Here is a 25,947-nt window from a genome sequence, read left to right on the forward strand (position 1 = left end):
ACATCATAACACTCCAAATAGCTGAGCAGGAAAAAGCCTAAACCCTTCCCCTTCCCTCCTTCAGAAAACTGCATCTATGCTATTTACAGATTTGAACTCTTGTCTGTACAGAAGTTTTGTAAATATAGCCAATTTCAAAGTCAAAGTCATTAAGAATTGAATCAGTGCCTTGAAAAAAAACCCAGCTCAGATGGCCTCCATTTTCCTTCCTCAGTACCAGTGTTCAATACTTGTTGACTCTAAACCCTCAAAGGCACCCTGCCAATATGAAATCTAAGTCTCAGGGACTAACCCAGAATTTAACCTGGCTGTATCTAGACCTTGGCCTATAACTCTCATAATCCAGTTTATTCATTCAAAAATAAGCAAACCAACAAAATATAAACAAACCAACCTTGCATAATTATTTGCGCTCTGCATGCCTTCCTTCTCTCTGCATCCTGGAGCAAAAACACAAGGGTGGGATGTATTCCTAAACACTGCCCTTGTTGCTCAATGAGCTGAAGATTTTTTGCTGTTTTCTTAGTGCTGGCAATCTGAAAAACAAAAAGCATTTTGTTAACATGTGGATGTCAGGGTACATTAGAAATAAGTTCAGTTCTGAACCACTGCCAGCTAAACCATAAACCTCTCACACGCAGACAACTCACCCAAGAAGAGTAACTAGAAGCACCTTCACCGAACTGATACATTAGTTCAGCACTCATGAGCAGCAGCAAAAAATTTCAGAAACCAGCAACGCAACAAATGTCAACATGTGCCTCAGAGGAATATTTGTTGAGCCATCCTGGTTTGTTGTAAGGAAGAGATCTGCGCTGCAATAACTCCATTATCCCCACCCAATCCACTTGACCAGGAAAGAAAGCTTCAAAGGAGCCATCATCAGCATGGAGTCCTTCTACAGCAGAGGCACTGACTGTGAATAGTGCCTACCAAATCCCAGCCATGACCTCATGAAGTAGCCATGCTTTAGCTACAAAGATCTATGCAAGGTTGCTTGCAGCAGCCCAGCCACGCTCCTGAGAACAGCATTCTGTTTTTGAGCAGACAGATACAAACTAACCTGCTGCTCTTCTATCTGCACCACTTGAAAACAGTAAGACAGAAGATATCACTTATCTACTTGTTCCATATGATTACACTGGAGATAGTGTCTAACTAAGCTCCCCAAAGCTGGCAAGGAAAACTTCTTGCTCTACAAATTCTGTTGTCTTCATACTGCAAACTGTCAGACTGTATTACAATACTTGCTGTGATGTTTAAATTGGCATGGCTGATTTTCAAGAGCTTCTTCACGGCACACAGAACCTTGTCATAACAAATATCCTTATTTTTACAACATTTTAACTGACAAACTACAGCACAACTAAAACTAAGAATTTTTTCCTACTTCAAAAGGCAGATTTCACTGACAAGCCAGGTGATAGAATCAGCATATAACAAAATAGACTCTCAATTAAAGCAGTACATGTAAAATAGGAACTAGTGGTTGCTCTTGCATTTAAACAGTCAAGCAGAAAAAAAGAGCTAGATAGAACTACATGTTTTCTTTTACTAAGACAATTTAGTAGGATTAGAGCATGTTCCTACTTTGCAATAGTCTCAAAATGACTTCACTGAAAAACAAAGACTGCCCCACTAAAATAAAATGCAGACAAAATAGCAAGTAATACAAGCAGCAAAGCCACAATACAACAGGGACAAATTAACAATGGGTCAGTAAAATAAGGAGCAGTATCAGGCTGTAAGTTACACCCAAAGGAAACATGAGTAATAAGGCTTAAGTAATATTCTTCTCCACTGTTATCATAAAATCCACTTGCAAATTTCCTTCTACAAAACAGAGAATTGCCCTGCTGTGGGAAGGAGCAGATAGCTATCAACACCAAACATTTAGAGCGCACACCAAAATGGCGATGGACTTCAGGTAACACATTGCTGACCTATGCAGCATGGATGACTTCTGTTGCAAAGCTCATAGAGTTGCTAACATGACTGCTGTACTTTTGCCATACTGTGTTTTCCTTCCCCATGAGGTGCTTCTCAAAAGTGACAGTTCTTCATTAACTGTGGTACCTAGCTCCTGACCAGCAATTAAAACTCAGAAGATGTAAACAGCAGCTTGTTTTCACCTACATGAATCTTTCCAAAATTCCTGAAATTAGAAGTGCTCTATCCCTTTCCAGGTTTCAGCTCACAGCAGAGAGTTGCTTGGGTATATTCCCTTTCCTACCTTAACCCATTGCCATCTCTTCACAGACGGAATTTCTTTACTAACGCTTTGGCAGGAATAGAGAGTAATGCAAGAGCTAGGAGAAGCTAAACGCAAACTTGTGTCAGTGTGCACACAATTTCAGCAACGTAGACCTGAACTCTGTACTCAGTGTAAACCTGATTCTGCTGGATTTTCGTTGGCCCTAGCATTGGAGAAATGTAGTTGGCTGTTTGCTAATTACAGCTGTGATGATCTCGCAATACTAAAACTTGTTTATCCAAGGTTTGTAAATGTACAGCCAAAACATTTCAATGTGGGTAAAAACTGGAAGAAATGAGAGTACCACGTTTATAGCAGGCAAATGGTGTAATACTTAAGATAATGAAAGAGTCAATTTATGAGAAAGTAACACAATACCTCCCTTCCAGTCAAGCTTCACTCGGAAACTTGTTAAGGTCTACATCCTGTTTCTTGAAAAAAAAGAAAAACTTACTGGCCAGGAAGGGCCAGTTTTTCTGAAGTGTTCCCAACACTCCCAGTGAACTAACTGTCAGAGAGGTCCTAATGTCCCTCCTCAAAATGTCCACCAAATGTTGAAAGAAGTTTGCCACTGTCAGCAAAAACTTTGCAGCAATTCTGTGCCAGCTCTGTGATAGTATTTCCCCATATTCGCAGAGTCCTTAATAATAACGCTTAATATGAGGAAGCTCCCAATAAAATGCAGCATGTTGCTGCACACATTCAGAGCTTCAGTCATTCAAATATATTTTTATAGCAGGCTAGGGAGAAGTAGACATTACATCAACAATCTTACAACACTCTTCTTACCTCTTTCATAAAACAAACCTCTTAATACCACTTATTCTCATCAAAATTTTAGTCCGGGTAAAGCACTTCTAAAGGAATCAACATGAAAATATCTTCCATGCATCAAAAAATGGAGAAAGGTAACAAAAAGAAAGCAATCAAAAGACAAAATTGCCATATGGAAATAATTCTCACATAAACCTCAAACACATCTCAGAAAGCAGTACAATCCTTCAGTATACTAAAGATGCCAAAATGCAGTGCCATAACATGGTAAATACAACGCAAAAGGATCTGCCATTTAGTTAAGGACAGACAAGTAGGCACAGCTGATAATTTTTATTTTTTTTTTTTAAACAGAATAACCTGCAGTAAGACAGTAAGCACTATAGTTTTAGAACCAGAGTTTGCCATTAATTTTGTACTTACACTTCTATCTTTCTGCTGTATAAAAGAGGAGTAAACAAATATAAATATCAGCAAATAGTGTGACAGTGAAGATCAGATATAATAACAAGTAAGCTGCTCCTGCTCACAGAAGAAAAAAAAAAAAAACACAGGAGAAAAATCTAGCCATTCTAAATGTGCAAACGTACTGAACACAAAGCAGTCAATCAGTCATTCCTAATCTTTGAATGATCAACTGGAAAAAAAAGTAAAAACGAACACCGTGTTAATATTATTTACCTTTAATTCACTAGTTACACAAAAACCACTGATCACTGCTGAAAGCTTCTAACTCTCCAGCAGAAGTTTTAATTAGAAAGATTATCATTGATTAATCCACCTGAGTCACTCTGAAGGTGTGACTGAACAGAGATCATTCCACCTCAGAGAAATGCACATTAATTAGTACTGGATTAAACTGTTTTCCTCCTCATTCAACTTAAAGTGAAAAAAAAAAAGAAAAAAAAAAAGCAGCTCCGCAACACAGCAAGAAAAACCTTCAGTACTATGCTGCTGAGATACTTTTTATTTTCCTTTCCTCTTTAGGAAACTCCATGCTTTCTTGCCCTGGATTTCATAGCCTTCTTTTTAACTTCATCACATTTCTGAAAAATAAACAAACCTAGGCTAGGAGATCAATACATATTTGCAAAGCCTTGCCAAAAACCTGTAGCCATGGATCAGTAAGAAAGGCCAAGCCATGAAGGATGACACCGGTGCTTGATGAGAACATACACAGTGCTATATACATACCACAAATGAAACCAGGCATAGTCCCACCCAGAAAGTGAATTTCAGCATCCCACCTAGGGAGACAATCAAGTAGAAAACCACATTTAAAACTTTCATCATTTTTCCTTAAGCTCTCAGCTCTCACCAAAAGACCTCGAGCTGCATCTTGGCCTACAGCCTGATCCTGAGTCTTTTACCCTTGAAAAACAGGTAACAGCTCCTTGACCATATTTGTATACCACAATTCACAGTGACCTTAATTTGGTAGAGCTCGCATGTCACCTGTCTTTAAGGTCACAATTCTGTCTGCTGATGTTCTGATAAGCAAGCAAGATTAGCTAAATTTTCTCTTTTTCAGGAAAATGCCCTCTTGGCCTCTACACTAAAAGAAAACATCCCCATCTTATGATCTCCCTCCTCACAGTCCTGTCCATATACAAGGGAGAGTCCATCTCTTTCCCAGAGGCCTGGAGGCAGAAAGCTGATTCCCAGATCAGTTCTACCAAATAACCCCTCCCACTCCATTTTCCTTCATCCAGGAAGGTTGCCTGCAAGGTGGTGATTCAGCTCTGTGTGCAGGCACAATCCCTCTTTGGTCACCAGATGACATTAGAAAGATAGGTATGAGGGAGACTGGACAGCCAGGTCAGGCAGGTCAGAAAGAGAGAGGCAGAGCTTTGTCTTCCACAGCATCAATTGCATGATTCAGATAATCTCCACTCCTGTGTACACTCCAGATACTTTGCATTATTTACCCTTGTACTTACTTTCAAAGCCCAAGTCACCATGCAGGACACACAGCAGTCCTACAGAGGTTCTGGTACATGGACAGAAAGGATTTTTCCATTGGCCTCTGTCAACTCAATACATAATCAATAAGTGGCGTCAGCAGAAGTGAAGTGAGCAAATCTCATCCTACATCAACAAGCCATTTTAAGAGCATCTAGAATAAATCCTTTTCTGGGTCACTTTATTCTGTTGCCACTATGTTTGATGGAGGATGGTTTTGTTCTGAAATCAATTATTCCGAGGTTATTTTGTAAACAAGCTATGGAAAGAAGAAAATTTGCCTATTTTACTGCAAAGGACTGAGGCCCTAGTTGCATCCTATTGTGGCTTTTGACAGTCACAGGGCACTCATAGGTCAGTTCAGTGATGCAGACTTAATAAGAAGGTGACTGATTGGAAGCAGACACAGAAATACCAAAATTGAGCCTGATCTATTCACAGACAAATGCAAAGCCATGGTTCACCAGTGCTGACAGAAATCAAACTTCAGAGAGCACAAGTGAAGCCCCAGTACCAGCTTGGGACTTCAAAACATTTTTGCAGTGGAGCAACTTAAGAATACAAACATTCCTAGTCAGGCAGAGATCAGTCATAAACACTTTCTGAAATGGAGATGAACTCCCTTATTGTGTATTTAAGGCAACATTATAAACCAGACCATATCTATATAAAGTAACACTGTGGGCTTAAAGCGACAGCACTGTTATTCTACCTCGAAGCTCAGACTGAGGACCCAAGAGCAACCCACAAACTGTGCTACTGACAGGAGTGAACCTGCAGATATGGGAAGCAAAGAAGGAAAAAAGATGAAAGATAGAAAGACTTAAGGAGAATCCATTTGTTTTTTAAACCTTACATTATATTCACTAGAAAACACAAGGAAAGCAAGTACTAAGAAGAAAAACAATGTGGTAACAACAGAAAGCTGTTTGTCTCCTAAGCAAAATTTCAAAAGAAATTAAAACCTCTGAGAGAAAAAAGAAAAGGTTTCTGTGAAATTCTGCATGAAGCTAACAGAGAAAGCCAAACAAGGGATATGTAGGAAGAAAAGCCTCAGATTCCCATAGTGCTAGCAACATTACCAATGGGCCATTGCTCACATCTAACGGCAGATACAAAATTTAACAGATTTTGACACTACACTTTGCAGACATCATGTTGTCGGCTATACTTGAGAATATATAACTTTTTAAAATTATTTTTAAGTATTCCAGTTCCTCTTTTCTAGCAAATTTATACTTTTTGTTTTTTTGTATGTTAAATCATACATAAGAAAATAACTTAGTATTTTAATACTGTATTTTCATCAGGACATTCATAGCCAATATAAAGTAACCAAAATGGTGGAAAGAGTTGACTTCAATATATTAACCTCAAAGAAGAAAAGTATGTCTTTTTGCTTAAAATACTTGTGAAAAATGTAGCACATCAGTGTTTAACAGAAACATCAGAATTGTTCCTGCTTACCTCAGCACCTGAACTCCCTGGGAAGTCACCCACCATTAACTCCAGCTGTCAGATAGATAAATGTACTATTCAGCCACTGATTAAATCTTATGTAAGATTTTACAGTGCAGAGGCCTTAAAAAATTGTTTCAGCTTACTCTATATTCCTTATGTTGTTTTTTGTTCTTTTTTTTTTTCCAAATTAAAAGCATAAAGCTAGCACTTTTGATAACATTTCCACTCAAGTTTTAAATTAAAAGTGTTTTTCTTGCTTTTAAGGAACAAAGCATGTTCCTTAGCACTAAGAAACAGATCTTACAGAGTACCTTAACAGCCTAATAGTGTATCATGACTGCTGCAAGTTGCTGGGACATCCATGGTAACATTCACCCTTGGCTGTGTGAAGTGAATCTGAAAGTCAACAAAACGCTCGTCTTCATCACTGTTACGGCAGCAGATTAGAGCAAGGCTGTAAAAACAACCTAGGTGTTTATACTCAGCAAGCAATTATCTATTTGTTACATTCCTGAGCTATTTCTTAGCCCACTTACTCAGCCAAGACTGAAGGCCGGCAACTGCTTCCCTCTCCACATCCACTTCACCCACCCAAATACAAGCTCTCCTATCCAGAAAAGTTCCTGGTGACTCTCACTAATCACAACTTCAATAGGAGTTTATATAATCAACAGCATTCCTTCTACAACTGCTTTTATCAGTTAGCACTTAACACTGGGGTGATCATTCTGTGCCTTCTGGGTGAGCTAAGCTTTGAAAAAAAGTTTAAAACACGGAAAGGTGAGAGTCACCAGCACTGTCCAGAAGAGGGCCACAAAAATGATCAGAGGGCTGGAGCACCTCTCCTATGAAGACAGGCTGAAGGAGCACAGTTTGTCCAGTCTGCAGAAGAAAAAGCCACGGGGTGACCTCATTGCTGCCTTCTGACAATTAAAGGAAGACTATAAACAGGGTGGAAATCAACTTTTTACATGAGCAGATAGTGATAGGACAAGCAGGAATGGTTTTAAACAAAAGGAGAGAAGACTTAGATTAGAAGTCATGGGGAAGTTTTCACTGAGAGGGTCATAAGATGCTGAAGCAGGCTGCCCAGACAGGTTGTGGAAGACCTGTCCATGGAGGTATTTAAAGACAAGTTGGATGGGGGACTGGGCAGCCTGATCTGATACTTGATCTAGTGGTTGGCAATCCTACTTGTGGTAGGGGGCTTGGAACTTGACAATCCTTCCAACCCAAGCCATTCTACGCTTCTACGATACTATGATTCTATTATATCATTATAAACCTGAAAGAACAATAAAAACAGAGGAGAAAGGATCACAGACTATACGAAGTCTTCAGGATCCTGAATGGAGAAATGCTGATATATCTGTGGCCACTTCATTCCCATCCTTCAAAACTCCTCAGACAGGCCTTTGTTTTGCCACCAACCTCAACCATCAGACTCTCTCAGAGCTATGACTTTAAAATAGCAAAGTTTTACTGTTAAAATTCTAAAAACTGGCAGTCCCAGAGCTCCACTGCAAACTGGGAGAAAGAAAGTTAAAAGACAAAAGTTGATGTTCTTTGGGGATCACCTCTCATCCTGTGCACTACTGAGAGTGGGATATGGAGCAGACAATACATTCTAGTCCTAGCTTTGTCAGAAATTACTGCATGAATGACTACAGTAGTGAATGAATGAAGCAGTGTTTTCAACTGCTTTTTGATTATTCTTAGGTATGTGTTGACATAAAGCTCTACTGAATTTGGAAGACCATTAATTACCGTGATAATTTCATCTCTGACAAAAGCAGAGGCAGATGGCACTGCAGGGCTGCCCAGTCTGGCACTCAATACCACCAATCACATTCCCTACCCCAACCACATACAGAGGCTAGCACATTTGAAGCACATTTTATATAGTGGGTGTACTAAAAGATGTTATCAGTAAGCATTTAATCGACTCTTGAGAACATGCAAGTAATGATTTTTATTTATTTTTTAAACCAACCTACTCAAGTTAGTGAATTTGATTTTATTTCCATGAGGCTACAAAAGCCATCCTGACTCCCCTCTCTACTTCCCAAAGGTATAACTACTCTTTTAAGGAATGGCTGGCTAAACAAGGTTGACAAACCTTTCTAATTTTTGTGAAGCATTCTTTCAAAAGCTTTTGGAGTTATTCTGCTGAATTTTTTTCCAAGAGGTTTCAGCCTGAGGCAGGAAAAAAAAAAAAACAAACACTGGAATATTTTTCATATGAATGCCTGAAGGCTGGCAAGAACTAAACACAGGTGAAAATACTATATTAAAACAGAATATAGAAGGCATGCTTAAAGGTACTCGTGCCACCTCCACCTACAATGTTTTTAATATAAATATTGAATAAAGCAATTGGAAGCACAAAGGCATATCAGAATAGCTTTAAATATAATGTCTCCTCCCTCCTTTTTGTTGTTATTGCTTTACACAGGGGAAGGCAGGAGTACTGTAGATTTAGCCCTGCAAAATAAGAAACATTACTTTGTGTCCTGCAGTAACACAGGATTTTCTATGCTAAACAATGCAGCTCTATCACAATCTTCATTATCCATGGTAAAAAAGATAACCCACTAACTTCTAAAAAGGAATTCTGAACCAAGTTACATATTACTTCTACAAATCACAGTAGGTCTTGAACCTACCAACCCATCTGACCTGATTCCTAAACAAGTATGCACCCTAAATCACCTCTGATGCTAAGAGGGTAGTGGTAGGACTGGACTCTTATCCAAAAGACAACACAGACTGTAACTAAGTAAAGACTCTTCTGGAGATAATTCTCTCCTCTATTCACACAGGGAGACTGGAAGCCCACGCTCCTCTTTTGGGCACCTCAGGCAATTGCCTACCTAAGCCACAAAGTATGCTTACTACTTCTTTTTGAGCAATAACAAAAAATACATATATTTTTTCCAATGGAAATGTAGATTTAAGGGCTGATACCCTGGTAAAACTGAAAGTTATAATGAATTCCAGGATTCAATCAAGTACTCCATTCTTGAAAAACACGATAATGAAAGACTTATATAAGAAATTTGGTAGTAATAACTTTGGGGTCAAATCCATAGTGATTTTTTTGGCAAAGCTTCCACTGACGACACTTAAATGTGATTTCAGTGGGTGTTCTGCCTGAGCAAGAGCAGTATATTTATGTCACCCCATTCCCAGTATTATGTAGTGTCAACTAGTCACAAAACCTAGCATTATTTAGACCACTTGCATGCCAGAATCTCCAATTGCAGGGTGCAAAGCCCAGCAGGAAACATTGATCATTCCCTTAGTAGCAAACAAAAAAGCAACTTTTTTCTTGGCTTTCTTATTACATCTTTTACCTTCTAGAATAGCAATTGCTTTTTTTAAAACATAGATTTGCACAGTATTCAATTTGCAAGTTTCCCTATATAGATGTAAATTTACTGAAATATCTGCTCACAAAATCCAAAACCCAAGGGTGGAGACCTAAAAATAATGTTTGTAGTTTAAGATCTTTTATATCCATACATGATAATAAATCTGTTTAACCTCTGGTGAAGAAAGGGAAGAACAGGAAAATCATAAGCGCACAGAAAATAAAAATGTGTGTCTTTTGCACTACCCTGCACAAAATTGTATAGATACTTCCACGCAACCACTTGGCTAAATGTTTCAAATGTTGGTTTTTCAAAAGTATTTAGCCATATAAACTATCCTTTTGTTTCTGTTGGCTCCAAATGTTCCTAGGCTCATGAATTCTTCCTTCCATCTTATTATTCAAGAAAACACAGCCAACATTGCCTTTATGGAGCAAGAAAAACCCGAGTATCATTTTCCAGTTAACTCTTCTGGATCTATCTTGAAGTGAATACAGCAACAATTACGGGCCAGGTTCTCTAATCATTGCATTGCATCAAATGACTACCATTTAATAGTATTTTATTTCCCAGATAGTACCACAGAAAAATCTCTACAGTTAAAAGGCAAACTCAACTCACAAGAGTTGCGGAGAGCACTCTAATAATTTATAGTGGTCTACATAATGCAAAAACAATAAGCGGTAGTAGGCAATGCTTACTGCACTACTGAATGCCACAATCCTCAAAATATTTCCAACAGTGCTTCTCTTTTTAAATTAAATTACTCCAGTAAATCAGACCAGATACTGATCTTTCATCATCCAAATTCAGTGAACACAGACTTCATCAGTATTTCTACTCTGTGCTTTTAAACAACTATAAAATGAAATTTTATAATTGCCTTCTTTTTTCATTCTTTTGTACTGCTTCTCTAATCTGAGATATCAGTGACTGTAGATCATTTCTCTGTATTTCTGTATTTTCCACTTGTTTAATGTCACATTTGAATGATGAATTTGTGATGTATTTATTCTCACTGCACTGTTAATGACTTCACAGCCAACAGTTATCACTGAGTGTCTAAACGAGTCAATGAAGTGGCAGCTTCTGAAACAAACCATTCTATGATTCTATGATTCAAAGGAATTTACTACACTGTAGTACAAAATGCTGAGGTTTGCCCTCTTAAATGCCACATGAGCTCTGTTTGTGAGTCTTTCCCTTCACTCTCCTCAACTTTCCTTCATACTGTATTCTTCAGAAGCTGAAGAGCTAGTGAGAAGGGACTTGACATGACTCCAGACAGAAACACAATTTCACTGTCTCATTTTCTCTGACAGAGCTGAGGAACCAACTCAGTGACATAGAATTGAAATTTACATATTGCTGTTTTTCAGAAGAAGCACTGCCCATCCCAGCAACTCCTGGATTAAGACCTATCATTCAAACTGCAAAAATATAAGCTTATGACTTGATTCATTAGTCAGAGAAATGTGATGTCTTTCAATGTTAAGGAATGTGACAATAACAGCAAATCCTAATGCTGCCTGATAAATGGCAGGCAATTCTCCATATAAGGTGAAAAATGTGTTACAGCAGCTTGTAGAGAACTGTTAATTCTTTTCCCGTTCTTAATATTTAAGAATATAAATGAACGTATAAATCTATTTTGTAAGTAAACCTAGGAGGTCTAGTTTGCACGCTCTTAGCTATAAACCATCTAAACCATGCTCAGAGTATAAGGAATTTTGAACTTAACCATTTAATCCCTTTTAAACAGAAAGTGCATTTAAGCCTGGTATGTACATCTTGCTAGCAGGAACCGAATGTAAATCTGAAAGGTCCTGGCCCCATTCAGTTCCTAAACTCCCTTTATGCTTCACCATTCCCCAGTAATCCCATGCATTCCAGACTGTTTAACAACCCTGCTGCTGCGTGAAGACATCAGAGGCTGGAGAAGCCCAGCAGCCTGACAAAACCATTGGTCTTTCACTCTGCACATCCAGCTGGCTGATCACCATGACAGGGGGGTATCAGCAATGGAACTAGTATTGTTGCTACTCTGTCTTTCCCATTTCTCTGTATTTCATGCATGGAGTCAACACCTCTGTGAGTCATCATAGTGTTCTGAACAATCACCTACTAAATCTGCTGGACCTTTTCTTTTAAAGTAATAACATGTCAATGGCCAATATTCTTCTGGCTTTGGGACTGGCATTTTCATAGGTGGGATGCAGCAGATAAATGACACTTGCTAAGAAGACGGCTTCCTCTTCAGTGTCAGGACAAGGATAGCAGAGGTAGCCAGAAGCTTTTGCATTTCTTCATCTATTGATTTAGTGGTAAGGAACAAATGTCAGTGACTTCCTGAGGAGTCCATCAGCAAACAAGAAGCCATAAAACAGGCCTGACAGTAAGAAGATAAAAGAGGAGACTCAGAAAATATCCCCCAGGATCTTTCAGAAAAGACTCAAAGCTGATGCAGTTACCTGGGGATTGAAGGCTTCTCAAAATCTAGCTGGCAGTGAGGAGAGAAAACAAAAAGTTGAATAGAATTTAATGATTTTTTTTTTTTTTTTTTAACAAAATCCTGAAGCCCATGAAAGATACTGCAGAATCTCTACTCTAAAAGTTGGTGACTTCTATGAGAAGAGAGGCACTGAAAGAAAGTTTACATACATACTGCTCGTGTATCCACATAATGTGGATGTTCACAAGGAAAAGAACAGCAAGAAAAGACACACTTGACTTTTTTTTTTTTTAATTTTGAGGAAAATTTTTGATTTGACTACTTTAATCACAGAAATTTCTTTACATGAAAATAAAGATCTAGTGATTGCTCCAGATTGCCAACACCATTTGTGTTCATTTACATTCAGCTAGAAAATGTAATGTAACCTGTTGTAAGACAGCACTGACTGCATTATTGCTACTATAGATGCAATACTCAGTTGCATAGAATACATCATGTACTTAAGAGCCAGAAGGAGAACTTGAGCAGGAAAGGAGAAATGTGTATTTAGAACACATTAAATGTCTTATACACAGGGGTGGAAAGTGCAATCAGCACATGAATTGTATTAGTTCTTCACAGCTTCCATTATTGCATGTTCCATGAAGTTCAGGTCAAAGTTCAGGAAAGAGTGCAACAATGCTAGTTGTAATGTCATGACTACTGAAGAAACACAAGGAGAGTTGACTAGCCATAACAATTACTTTTGCATTTTTGAGAGGTTTCTCTCCATCTGCTCAACACCACCAAGCACTTTGTCTTCCAAGCACAAGTGTCTTTCACTTGTCCTGTAAGGCATTTCTTGTTTGTTTGTTAGTTTTCAAAGAATCAGCAGCCAGGTCTTCAGCCCTTCTATGTGGCAGTGACCTGGCACACAAAAAACTCTAGAGTTGAGAGGGTTGAAAATGAACAAAATAATTAGCATGAGTTTATCTGGTAAATTGGCTTCATGCATTTCAGCTTGCACTTCTGTAAAATGGCAGCAGTGCTGAACCAACACATGAACAGAGTTGTCACAACCCATGATCCAGTCAATTACTCCTACTGTTGTTGGGCTATTTTACTGTTGAATTTTAAGAAATATTTTGAAAATTTTGCATCCTATTCTTGACTCTTTATTCCTATAAGGATTTAAGCATTTAATCAATTATTATTATTTAAAACATCTGATCTATTTCACCTTGAATGGCAAATTACTACTGAAGAGGTTACTTTGTTACTTGACAAACTAAGACTAATTTCTGAGATGTAAGTTGCAGCACTCCATTTGAGAAAGTGTTAATAAATCAACTAAACTCCTTGAAATAAAAACCAACCAAACAACATCAAACACCTTGACATGATCATTCCGCATATACTTCATAACCTGTCTTTATTGTCATTTCTGAAGCATTGCTTCAAAATTCAGGAAGTTGACCCCTCTATTATTTGGCATTTCAGACATGGTAAATACCTGTTGCAATAGAAAGCAGTTTAAAAAGAAAATAATAATAATAATAATAATAATAATAATAATAATAATAATAATAATAATAATAATAACCAGGAGTTCTGCACCAGAGCTCTTTGCAAACAGTTGCAAAAATGACTTCAGTAAAAACAGCTACGCTATCGTGGTGGTTTTGAAGAGTCACAGAATGGCATGGAGCTTCAGAAAAGCTTAATGAAACAGATGAACAGATTTGGGAGATTGGTATGTTTGATATATTTCCGGGAAAGTGAAAGCAAGGAAGGGTTCTATTCTAATTATTACATTCGCCTTCAAGAGTACAATACACACCGATCAACAATACCAACAAAACAGTCAAGGCGAAATACATTCCTTTCTGCAAGTATAAAACCAAAAGGGACCCAGTTAGCTGGATAACAAGCTAGTATTCTGCAGTCACATGAGCTTTAAGCCAACAAGGTTAGTGAACATGGACATAATCCTACACACACGTCTGCTACTGTCTAAAACACCGAAAATAATTGCCTACTTAGGCTGGGTATACATAGGGCTCTTTTCATTCAGCTGAAGGTGCTAGTACAATAAAAATATAAAATGACACATCAGAAAGAGCAGTGGTAAGCTATGGACTGGCACGGAGTGTCAATACTCACTCACTGAAAGATGAGCAACAAAAAGGTTTTGCTCCAGTAAGGAATTTGCAACCTTCCTTCAGACTCGTGACCTAAAGACAAAGGCATCCTTTCCTATTCCTAATCAGCTAGGGCACAAAATTCTCACCCACTAAAAAATTTCTCCAGAGGGTTCTGGCTGTCAGAGAGTCTGTTTTGTTGACTCTCGCACATAGCACCTATTGCCTTGCTATTTAAACAAGAATAGCCCTTGAACTGCTACCAGGCAGCAAAATGTACATCTGGATTTTAGGAGTTGAGTTACAGTTTTCTATGTTCTGTGAAAGGGGTTTTAAAGACAAAGCAAAACTAAACAGCACCAGCCAGGAGAATTAACTACAACCATTTAATTCTTGCAGAATGACTCTTAAGTATGTTTACAGTCATTCACATCATTCTCATTTCCTTTAAACTTATTTAATCTGAATTCCATGCAGAAATTTTCAGTGGTGTATGAAGATGTATGCAAACTACTCCAAATCATCCAGATAAAACAAAACAGTAAATTGAATGGTAAAGAAACTATAGCTGCCAAATTATATCTGAACAACAAAAATAAATAAATAAATAAAAAAACCCTTTCTGACTTTGTATAAATTTATCCTTAAAGCAACTATTATATACCCTAAATACAGACAATAAGTCTGATGTGGCTAAGCACAACCATGCTAACAGTTGTTTCTCTTTTTGTTAGAAGAAAGCAAAATGGAATGCCTATTATCCATGTGACAGCAAAGAGCTCACATGGTTAACCACTAACTGGGAGGTTGTCAGGGTTTAACGCCTAAACTTTAGAGATTATGGCTCCTGCTCCAAAAATGGCTACCCCATAAACCTCCCCTGTGAACTTTTCAGGATGCCATTTAACCGTGACTATTTTGCTTCTGAAAGATTTTATATACTAAATATACATACACGTATTATAAGCACATGTCAATAGCACACATGATAATAAATACATTAATATGAATAGAGTTGTAATAAAATGCCAACAATGAATGGGGAAAAAAAGACTTTGCTCAAAACAACCATGAATACTTCATGCCATAATACTAAGCTCAATATGACAACGTGTTACAATTTCAATTTTGGGTAACAAGCAATCTCAATACGGCAATCCCACAAATAAATTCTGAGAGAAGAATGGGAAAAAAAATGTCAGTAAGATATAAAAATTCCTCATAAAAACATCTTTGTCTGAGAAGGATAGCTGCACAGTAAGGACCTCCTAGCTCAAGAGGATATAGAGAATAGAAGGGAACAAGAAGTTAATGCCAAGCTCCCGTTCTGAGATCCCAGAACAGTTAGCTCTACATAGTTTCTTGAAGTATTTACCAAACAAGTAATATTTGTGAGACAGTCTTCCCTATAACACAGAACTCCCAGTAAAAGATGAAATACTGCAAGAAATAAAAACAATGTCAGTGTGTGGATCAGAGGGAATAAAGAACTGTTCCAAAACAAAGTAAATTATTTTAGAAGAAACTAAATGTTTAACTGTGCTTACTAATCAAACACAGTTCAAAAACTGGATAAATCTTTTACTGCAATCCTGTGATGGAAAAAAAAAGTAGAAGAAAAGAAGTAGAAGAAGCAACCCAGGCACTTTTTTGATGACTCAATCCCTTATTGCAACTTTTTATAGCTGTCAGGCTGAACATTTTCATTTCTACACCAGTCTTATACAAGCAAGAAGTAGCCACTGATTAAGAGCTGTCTTAACCCAAGCTCAGTGACTGGCAATTAGCATCTGCCCTCTCTACCCTCCTGCACAGTTGTAAGTCAACATTCTTTCTGCACAGAAAAGGGAAGAAAATAATCAACTCAAAACAATTCGAAAGCAGTGATAAAAGAGTTCTCAAAGTCACCCTACCTAAACTTGCTCTTGGCCCAAACAGCCATTTACAGCAAAGGGTTTAGTGAATGCTCCGTCATTGTTGGCCACAAGTGACATACATTTCACAACGACAGCTGTGCACATGGAGGTCTTTTAGGACACATTTTCACATAAAAAATGTTGGCTCTGAGAAGTGACAGTGACAATTCAGCACAGATATTTGTATCCCAAGCATCATATCAACATAAACTCAAATGTTTTATGGCCCTAAACCCCTTAATGTATCATGCCAGGAAACATTTCAACAGAATGGGTAACAGCCAAACATTGCAGGCAATCATAATCCTACCAGCAAAGGATCAGCACCCAGTAGTAGGCATTCTGCTCTATGCAGTCTAAATTTGAGCATCTCCAGAGACAGGGCTCTAGTAGCTTCCCAGAAGAAGCGTTCTACAAGTTATGAGATCTGACAGTGAAAATATTCTTCCTTCTATTCCCATTAAACATACTACTGATTTTTACTATTCATAATCCCTCACAGCCTCTTAAGTAACAGCTACTTCTGTGTAAGGTTTACAGTTTTCAGATATGTTAACTATTGTCTTAGCCCTCTCCATGTTATCACTGAGCAAAGCTATTCCATGTACACAATTTTATGCACTCTGCTTGCATCATGCTTCAACCATTTGTTACGCTCCTACAAGCTCTCTTCAAAATGCATGCAGTGTCCTAAATACCATATAATTCTTTAGGCTGTTATGAACTTTGTGTTGTTGCCACCCCCACAGCTGGATGCAAGAATCTATATGCAGTCCCAGTACAGAAGGGGTGGACAAGCAACAACACACGTACCCTTCTCTCTGTACCTCTATAACTCAATTTCAGTTTGTGGTCAGTATGCATTTTCATAAAATACTTTTTGGCCATGTGAGAATATTGTATGTCTGCAAACACCACCACCATCCTCTCTGTACCCAGGGTACCCTCTCTGTACCCTGTCTCCTCCAGTTATTCTCAATTCCAGCAGTATGCCTCAAATTCAGCCATGTCTCCTATACACTTAGATCACCCTGAGGATTTGCACATCATCTTGAACTGTTTACAAGCATCAGTGCTATTGCTTCTCTCTCTCCAGATCTCCAATTTCATGCTGCTTTTGAAAAATGCCTGCTGGATGGCTGGAGATGGCAGGCATGTCCTTCCTTGCCAGCATGAATGCTGGCAACTGCTAGGGTCACTCACAGTGGGGCTCTCCAACGTTGTCTGCAACCCTTGCTGACACCACAGAATTAATAAGAGCCTTTCCATTACCAGTGGTAAGAGACAAAATCCAAGGCAGCAAAAGGATCTGTGGCTTTATAATATGCTACTCAAAATATCTGCTGATGGTCATAAGACAGAAAGAATAAGCCAAAAGAACTGCATGATGTAGTCAGTTGGCAACTGGGGAAAATCACATACAAAATGAAATGCGTTCAGTGCCATAAAAGCAGGGCTGTGGGAAATTGCTGGTTCTCCATATAAGGATCCAATATTTTTTCAATTTGCCAGCATAGCATAAAGCATATAAAATCCTAAAATAAAATTCTAGAAGTTAAACATGAAGAACGCTTTTTACAGTATTTCTTAAGAATGTTAATTCTGCATACCCATGAGTCTTGATTTTACAATTTGTAGCCAGTCTAAACGAAAAATGAGGATTTTTAACTTTTCTGTATAAAAAGTCAACCAGCTTTTTAATTGAGAGTTAGAAAAACATAATTGAAAATTACTAACCCCAATGTACTCATTAGTGACAAATCCTAACCCCAGTTAAACATAGCCCTAACAGGATTAAAGCGGCATTCAGGATGATGTATGCAGTTCTGGTATGCAAGAAAAGCTGAAGAAAAATCTGGATCCATTTGCAGAGCAGCAATCAGGAAGCAGCTCAGTGCCCAAGATGCACACACACCCCGTGCAGCAGAGAAGCTGCAGATGCTCTTGCAGAGGTTCCACCTCAGGCACAGTCAAGTAAACCCTGGAGGATGTAAGTGTGGCACACTTCCCATGCTTCCCATCTTCCTGCAACTTATATATGGCCATGCTCACTGCACAGCCCAGCTGCTCCATGCATTGACTGCTCCTTCCATGTGCTTCAGCATCTTCCGCCCCACAAGATTCCTCAGCTTGTGACATGCTGTTTTTTCCATCACAGCCACAAAAACTGCACACACAACTAAGCAGAACCCAGGCTCACAGTCCTTCAGTGAGCACTGAAATCACTGAACATGAGATTTTTCTATTGATCACATGCCACTGGCTGCACATCTACAGAGGCTCAGGAGGGTAAATAATTTTTTCCCAAGTCAATAGTAAATTGGCTGTCTAAATTGTCTCCAGATCCTTTCCAGACAGCAGAATGGAAATAATTAGAGGTGGTTGGAAAATTGAATTTTTGTCCTGCGGGGAAAGTCTGATAGGACTGTGCTTATTTTTATCCTGACACAAACTACAGTGAAAAAGCCTTAAAATATTTAGCAGAGCAAAACATTGCAAGGTACTCTGACATCCTGAAACATCATGAAAGTCTTTTGACCCATTTTGCCACTAAGTAAACTAGAAGTCAAAGAGAGACCATTCTGAGAGGAATTACTACTGTACCAAATGGGGGACAGTGGGCAAAGAGGTGCAAGAGCTGGTAGGCTCCAGAGCAATTTAGGATGGTAACACACACAGGCATCGCCCATCCCTCACATGAGCACACCACCAGTTCATGTCAGCTATTTAGCTTCCTCCTTAAGATCCCTCTCCCTGCCGTGACCACGCAGCAGTCACTAGCACTGACAGCACAAACTGTCCAATTGTCCGTACACCTTCTGTTGCTCTGGGTGTGAGTTGAGAGGACTGGAAGAATTACACTTAATCACCAATCCTTTGTCAAGTTTCTGAAGAGAAATTTAAACAAGGTGCTCTGGAAGTTTGGGTGAGGAAGTCTCTGTTATTTTAAAGCCAACCTTTGTTTTTTGAGCCAGCTGTGGTTCACTTGTAACTTTTGCGCTGTTTACTCTGCAGGCAGTGCTTGACCACCACATACACCACACTTCACAGAGAGCTGAGAGAAGTTATCTGAGAAAGCTGCACAAACACACTGCAAATGAATAGATGGGATGGGATTTACCCTCAGTACATATCTAGGAAAAGGAAGAAGACGTCTCTCTTCCTGTTCTCCAATGGTTCCTGCTGCCAAATCAGAGATGCACTGTCAAACCTAGGTGCCCCTGAGTCAAGTAAAACTCTTCCTTCCTGACACCTTGGAGATAGTTGCTCATGCAAGTAGGATAATTCCTGGGAAAACACCATGTCCTCACCCTACCAGGGGTGATGTTTAGAAGTTTAACTGATAGAGCCATGGAAATCCTGAGTATATGATTATTTCGCATCACCTGATTTTTGGATTCAATAAAATGCCCTTGGCTAGTACTCATGATGAAGATGATACCTCTGGCTTACTACTAAACCACCATTCCCTGAATAAAACTTTTCACTGTACAGCTAAGGAGGTCTCTCTAGCATCTCCCCTTTCTATTATAGTCATCCAGCAACCGTTATCAGAGCTACCTGCAACATGACATCCACACACAGCTGAAGCAGACAGGGTATGTAGCATGAAGTAACTAGACACCAGTAAAAACACTTAGATCTCTCAACTCTTCCTCCAAAAGATCTCTCTAAGCATGACAAAAGTAATAAGTGAGAAAAAAGAGCCCTTGCAGCTCACCAGTTCTTTCAACGTTCAGTCCTTTTGTCCCCAAGTGCAAGGACTCTGGACTCAGGTCTCTGCCTGGAAACATGAAGAGTCTCAAAGATATTAAGTTACATAAGGTTGCATTTGCTTTGGCTTCAAACACACAGGAGGTTGCAGAGTGGTTACCTACTGGAAAGGAGATTCTGCCATTGTTTCTCATGCAGTGGATACAGCATACACGCCATCAACTGACCATCCGCAGATGTATCAGGGCTCTGGGGCCATTTACCTACACATACTTTTGCAACACAGGCTACAGCGATACTTACACACATATGGTATGCACATGTACGTGGCAGTCAGAGACTCCCTGTGTGAAACCAGGTGCAGTCATAACACATCTATCTCAAGAAGCATCTCCACACCAGGTACTACCAAGGCAACATCGCTAACCTCATCCAATACATCTTGTGTTCTCAGAACATGCTCTGCTACTCTTCACAGAACGTGACTTATGGCTTGTACCAACAGTCAAAGTTGAGGTTTGGTTTTTTTTGTTTTTTTTTCTGTTGCCTATCTAGAGGCAATTTTTCTTCCCTAATTAACAACGTTGACTGAAAATTGTTTGCCACTGTTTACCAAGGCGGGTTGGCCAGCCAGCATAACCCATTTGATTATGAGTCAAGCCATCCTTAGGTTGCAGATGTACTCATTACCCCTCACTCCTGTGCCCCCGGTTTGGGAAAAGGGCAAGGAGAGAAGCCCTGGTTGCCCTATCTCTCAAAAGCTGGCAGGACCTCAGTACTGAAACACTGACAGACCCCTCAGGATTCTGTTTCCAGCTGGGAAGATCTGGTGCTCACATGCAGTAAAGCAGCACTATCTTTTTCAGTCGATGTCCATACCAAGGTCTCATTAAGCAGGAAAAAATGGCCAAAAATACTCATTCTCCTTATGGACGGGCATGAGTGACAGGCATTTGGGAAGCCATTCCTTCCAAAAGCAGGCTAGCACAAGTTTTATCAAAAGTAGCCTCTATACAAGACTGATATAATTCAGGCTTTAAAAGAAATCTCCAAGAGTGTTAGATAAAATTAGTCTTACTAACAAAGATCAGGAGGAAAAGGAGGAAATGTTTTCTTCATCTTTACTAGGCACTGCTCCAAAGGAAATCTTTGTGAAGCAACAACTTGCTCCAAGGACAGAGAGTGTCACATCTCTGAGAAGCTGACTCCTAAGCAAGAGATGCAAAGAGGAAGGGAGCAGTTACACCAGGCAAGGTTCAAAAACTCCACATCTATCAGCCTTCCCCCGCGGAAATGCTGCTTCCAAGCAGCTTTGTACCAAAGACTGCTGATTCTGCAAGTTCAGCACTTTTAAAAAAATAAATAAATAAATAAAAATAAAAAAGTAACAAAGAAAGTGAAACACCATCCAGAAAAGATCTTGTTTTGTTATTCTTGGTGTTCTGGGCCACCAAATCAGAAACAGTTCCTTTCTGTTTTAATATTTCTACACAGTAGGACAAGCTTCGCAAAAACAAGACCAAAAAAAAAAAATTGATTGAATTTGTGCAATCAAAGAGAGACAAGACACCAAATGATGCCAGTTTTCTTTCATTAGAGATGTAGATTCAGATGATACATCTACAGGTGATGATGCCGACAGGTTTAAACTCATTCTGAACAGACACATGTGGCTCCTGCTCATGCTCAGAGATAACCCAAAGCCTTTTGAACACTTAACGTGGCTTTGGGCCAAACTAATAAACTCTACTGAGCCACAGGTATATCACCTTTAGTTCTGTGCCATTACCTAGGGCTCAGCACATGCTGGCAGCAATCCCAGCTTCATGCTGACTCAAAGCACAGGCAAGATTCAACCCCACCTGCCTTCACAGAGCAGACGAGCTGCCGTCACACTCACAGCATCATCCTTAAGCCTCGATTTCAGCAGTGCAGCCACTCATACTCACTACTTGCATTATCAATCTAACAAAAATCACCTCAGATCAGCTTTTGACTCAAGAGTGTGTTTTGACACCAAAACAAAAGCTTTTCACGTCAAGTTGATAAAAGATATGGAACTGAGCATCTAACTAAACTAACACTCTTGGCTTTAAATTTGGATTACATGACTGTACCACAGCATTTTTACTGTAAACAGGGAATCTGCACATTTGAATGAAGCTTCTTAAACAAAGCAGTGTTTTTATTCAAGAAGTGTTTCTTTGGAAATGCTGTCTCCACTCCTGAACAGGGGCTGTGTTTAGCAGGCTGGGTGTGGAGCAGGAAAAAGGGGAGGATGAGAGTTGTGCCGTGCTCGCGACAGGCAGAGCTGCCAGGCTTCCACCCAGCTCTCAGACTTCAAGAGCTCTTGCATCTGCTCTTTGACTAAGAAATGACATCTCTGCAGACAGACACAGGGGCATGGGACTGTAAAGCCAACACATATTTTCTTAACACTGTTCCAGAAATATCCTCTGCTAAACGTGTAGCAGATGCATGTTCCTCATTAAAAAAGTGTTGCTCTACATTATGTCTTGGCTGTAGACAGATTCTGGCAAAGTCTGATACACTGAGGACATATAATTCATGTGTATAGTATGTGAACTCCATACCCCACTTCTCAACCTACTGAGCTCCTATCACGGGTCGCAGGCCATGGAAAGGAGAGTGAAGGAAGAAAGCACCAGTGTGTGGTTGATGCTTTAACTGAGAAAAGAACCATTTAGGGCTTTTGAATGTACTTCTTCCAACTATCTCCAGGCCTCCAGTTTTCATTACCATGTGTGTTGTGAAGTGGGAAAGCCACACTAATTCCAGCAACCTTTCCCGAAGAGGAAAAAAATTAATAAGTCATCACTTCACAGTGACTGGTTCACTGAATCATCTCTCCTCTTTTCTTACAATTTAACTTCTCGTTTCTTGAAAAGGGAGGTCCTAATGTAGAACTGCAATATTTTTGGCTGATTAGTGCTTAAAATCAGCCCATGTTAAGCATAACTTTGAAATCCACAGGGAGACCCTCAGTTTTATTCCTTGCCTGGTATCCAGACTTCCATTTAATTACTGGTTATTTCGATTTATAGTCAGATTTGCTAAAAACAGTGACTCTCTGTGTGCAGACAATAACCTTTTGATGGGTACGGCAGTAAAACTGAAATTCCTATGTAAACAGGACCAAATTTTAAAAGTAGCTGGTGTAGCTCCATAATGAAATTGGCAGCATTGTGTGGGTACTTTGTCTCAGAGAATGCTAAATGGTGCATAGCCAAAGTTTGCTCCATAAACTGTCAAACAAGAGAACCACAACTGTTCAGCGATTTGTTTTTCTAATGTAGTTCTCCGCTATGGGAAATGTCTTTTCCATGGCCAAATGCACAAGCAGTCAAGATCCAAAAGAAATACAAGAGAGAGATGTCTATAGGGTGTCTCCCAACAGAGAAAGGAAGGGAAGGAAAATAGTCTCTGAAAAACTCAGGTTTGGTACTGTTACTGAAAACGTACCACAGTCAGGCAAGAATTACTTTCAGTATGTTATCATTAATAGTCCAGTATCAATAATGCTACTTAAATATTTCTTTCCATTCATTGCACAATGATGAGATAAAAGTGATACCTACATCAATAGTATTACAGCTCATGTCAGTACAACAAGCAATAACTAATGTTTTGTTCATTACAATCGAGAGTAGATAGAAAGGGAAAGTCTGCCTTCCTGATGAAAAGATGTCCCCAGTTCAGATTTTAAAAGCAATTGGTATGGACTAACCTTATTTCAAATATCTGCTCCAGCAAAGTCTTTCAGGAATGGAAAAAAAACAAAAACAGTGCAGCTCTCCTTTTTCCTTTCTTTTTTGGACCGGACAAAAAGAAAGAAAAAATAAAACACAGATTTCATCATCTGAATTGAAACCTCATCTGACCTGGTCCTTAGGAAGCTGCATTGTGTTTAAGGGGTCAATTCTGGAAAAGTAATCAGATGCACAATAATTTGATTTTTTTTTTAAACTCGGATTCAAGTATCCACAACACCCAGTGAAATTATCAAGGCAACCCTGAGTAGACTGCAAGACTCCTCTGAGCATGTAGAGCTACTTCCCCAGTGGTGCAATCGTAGCTGGTAATCACACCTTGCACACTATCCACCGCACGCTATCTAGTGGTAGATATAACAGTTAATTGCCCACTACCCTACAATTTCCCTGCCTGCTACCAGTCTGGGAATTGGTTGTTCATAACATGAACAAAGGTAGGATGGGGACACTATGAGCCACTGGAGAACTATCAGAAATAATATACCAAATGCAACACATAAACTCCACAAGAAGGGAGCGTCAACACACATCAGAAGCCTAGATTACGATTGCTGAGAATCAAAGTTCCACTGTTTTCATGTCCTTGATATGTCAACTCAATGGCAAATTTAAAAATAATAGTTGTATCATTTCACCAGTTATAAAACAAATCTTAATAATCTTAGTAACACTGTATTGATTTTGACCTGGCCAGAGAAAAAGTCACAGATGCAGAGAAAACCATAAGACCTACAGAGTAATTACAGAAAATAAAAATCACAGTCATAATACAACACGCCAAATCTCTGTTCAATCCCTATTACCACATGCAATCTATATTATCCCTGTGTGATATTTCTAGATAAAGATGCCTGCTAGCAGCCACATCTCTTATTGAATATCCAGTGTTATAGGCATTGCACAAATACATAAGTCTTAAGAGGAGATAGCATTGCCAGCACTGTGCAGATAGTTCCTTTTACTGCTGTTAACTACTGGATTGTAATATGACTTAAAATGTGTCTTCTAACTCAGAACTCCACAAGCCCAATGCATTCAGTTAGACAAAATTTTATTTTCAGCAACAAAAATGACAATCTCACCAAGAAAAAAAAAAAAAAAAAAAAAAAAAAGCCAGGGTAAAATGTTCAAAGCAAGACCATGCATATGAGCTCATGAAAACTGGGTCAAAGAGAAACTTTAAAAAGCAAATAAATATGAGAGCTGCTCCAAACATAATGCCTCCTATTTTATTGTCCTGGCTCACAACGTCAGAAGCAGATGTTGGTGGTATGTCAGTGTGGGCTGAACCTTCCCAACAAAATTCCATTATATTTTGTTGCAGTGGGCAAAAGGCAGGGACAGTCTGACAAATGGTGCCTAACATGGCAGTACAGATGAAGCAAAGTTGTGGAACTGAATTCATTCATGCAGAAAAAAAAAAATGGTACCCATTGGCATTCATCAACACTTCCTGAACATAGATGGAGACCAAGCAGCAGATGTGAGCACAGTGAGGGGATGGGTGGTGCATTACAGCAGCGGTGACACCTCCACTGGTCTACATTTTTATGAGCACAGCCCTCTTATTCATCTCTGATCAAAATGCATAGCTAATAGCGGTGACTATGTTGAAAAAAGGTGTTTCACAGCTGAAAATTTGCTCTATCAAAAAGTGCCATTGCATTCTTTGTATCTAATGCAGTTTCCATGGAAATAAATAGGAGGCATTACTTTCAGAGCAAGTTACATAGAAGGTCTACATGAGCAACTGCTCTATTGAAAACTAAAAATATTAAGCTATCATAATTATTTATGATTCAACTTTTCAGGCATTCTTTGTGCTTTCTGAAAAGGACAAAAAAAAAAAAACCATTGTGCTATTTAACATTTTTTCCCACACAGAAAGTATATTATAGGTACAGTATGGTAAATGCCACCAGAGTTACATAGACAATAATAGCTGAGATCACTGCAGCCAGGAGGCACTGATTTATTTTGTTAGAGAAAACGAATCTCAAACCAGCTACATCTATTTTACACCAGTTTCTGTGCTTTGGTACCACTACCACCAGGACTTTCCTCCAAAGTGGATTCTGAGACCATAATAATTAGGAAAATAAGGCAGGGCCAGGCATTGCCCC

The 25,947-nt window shown here is 39.1% G+C and overlaps 1 protein-coding gene across 1 annotated transcript in view; it reads right to left on the reverse strand.

Annotated features, from left to right (window-relative positions):
- Nucleotides 1-426: 426 nt before the first annotated feature.
- Nucleotides 427-25,947, reverse strand: part of SCAF8 (SR-related CTD associated factor 8) — a 155,891-nt gene continuing 130,370 nt past the window's right edge. The window contains exon 21 of the mRNA XM_052686894.1: nt 427-536. The gene's annotated coding sequence lies outside the window, so the exon portion shown is untranslated. The remainder of the gene's footprint in view (nt 537-25,947) is intronic.

This window comes from Tympanuchus pallidicinctus, unplaced genomic scaffold (assembly GCF_026119805.1).
Source record: "Tympanuchus pallidicinctus isolate F22 unplaced genomic scaffold, pur_lepc_1.0 scaffold1, whole genome shotgun sequence".
Classification (NCBI taxonomy): domain Eukaryota; kingdom Metazoa; phylum Chordata; class Aves; order Galliformes; family Phasianidae; genus Tympanuchus; species Tympanuchus pallidicinctus.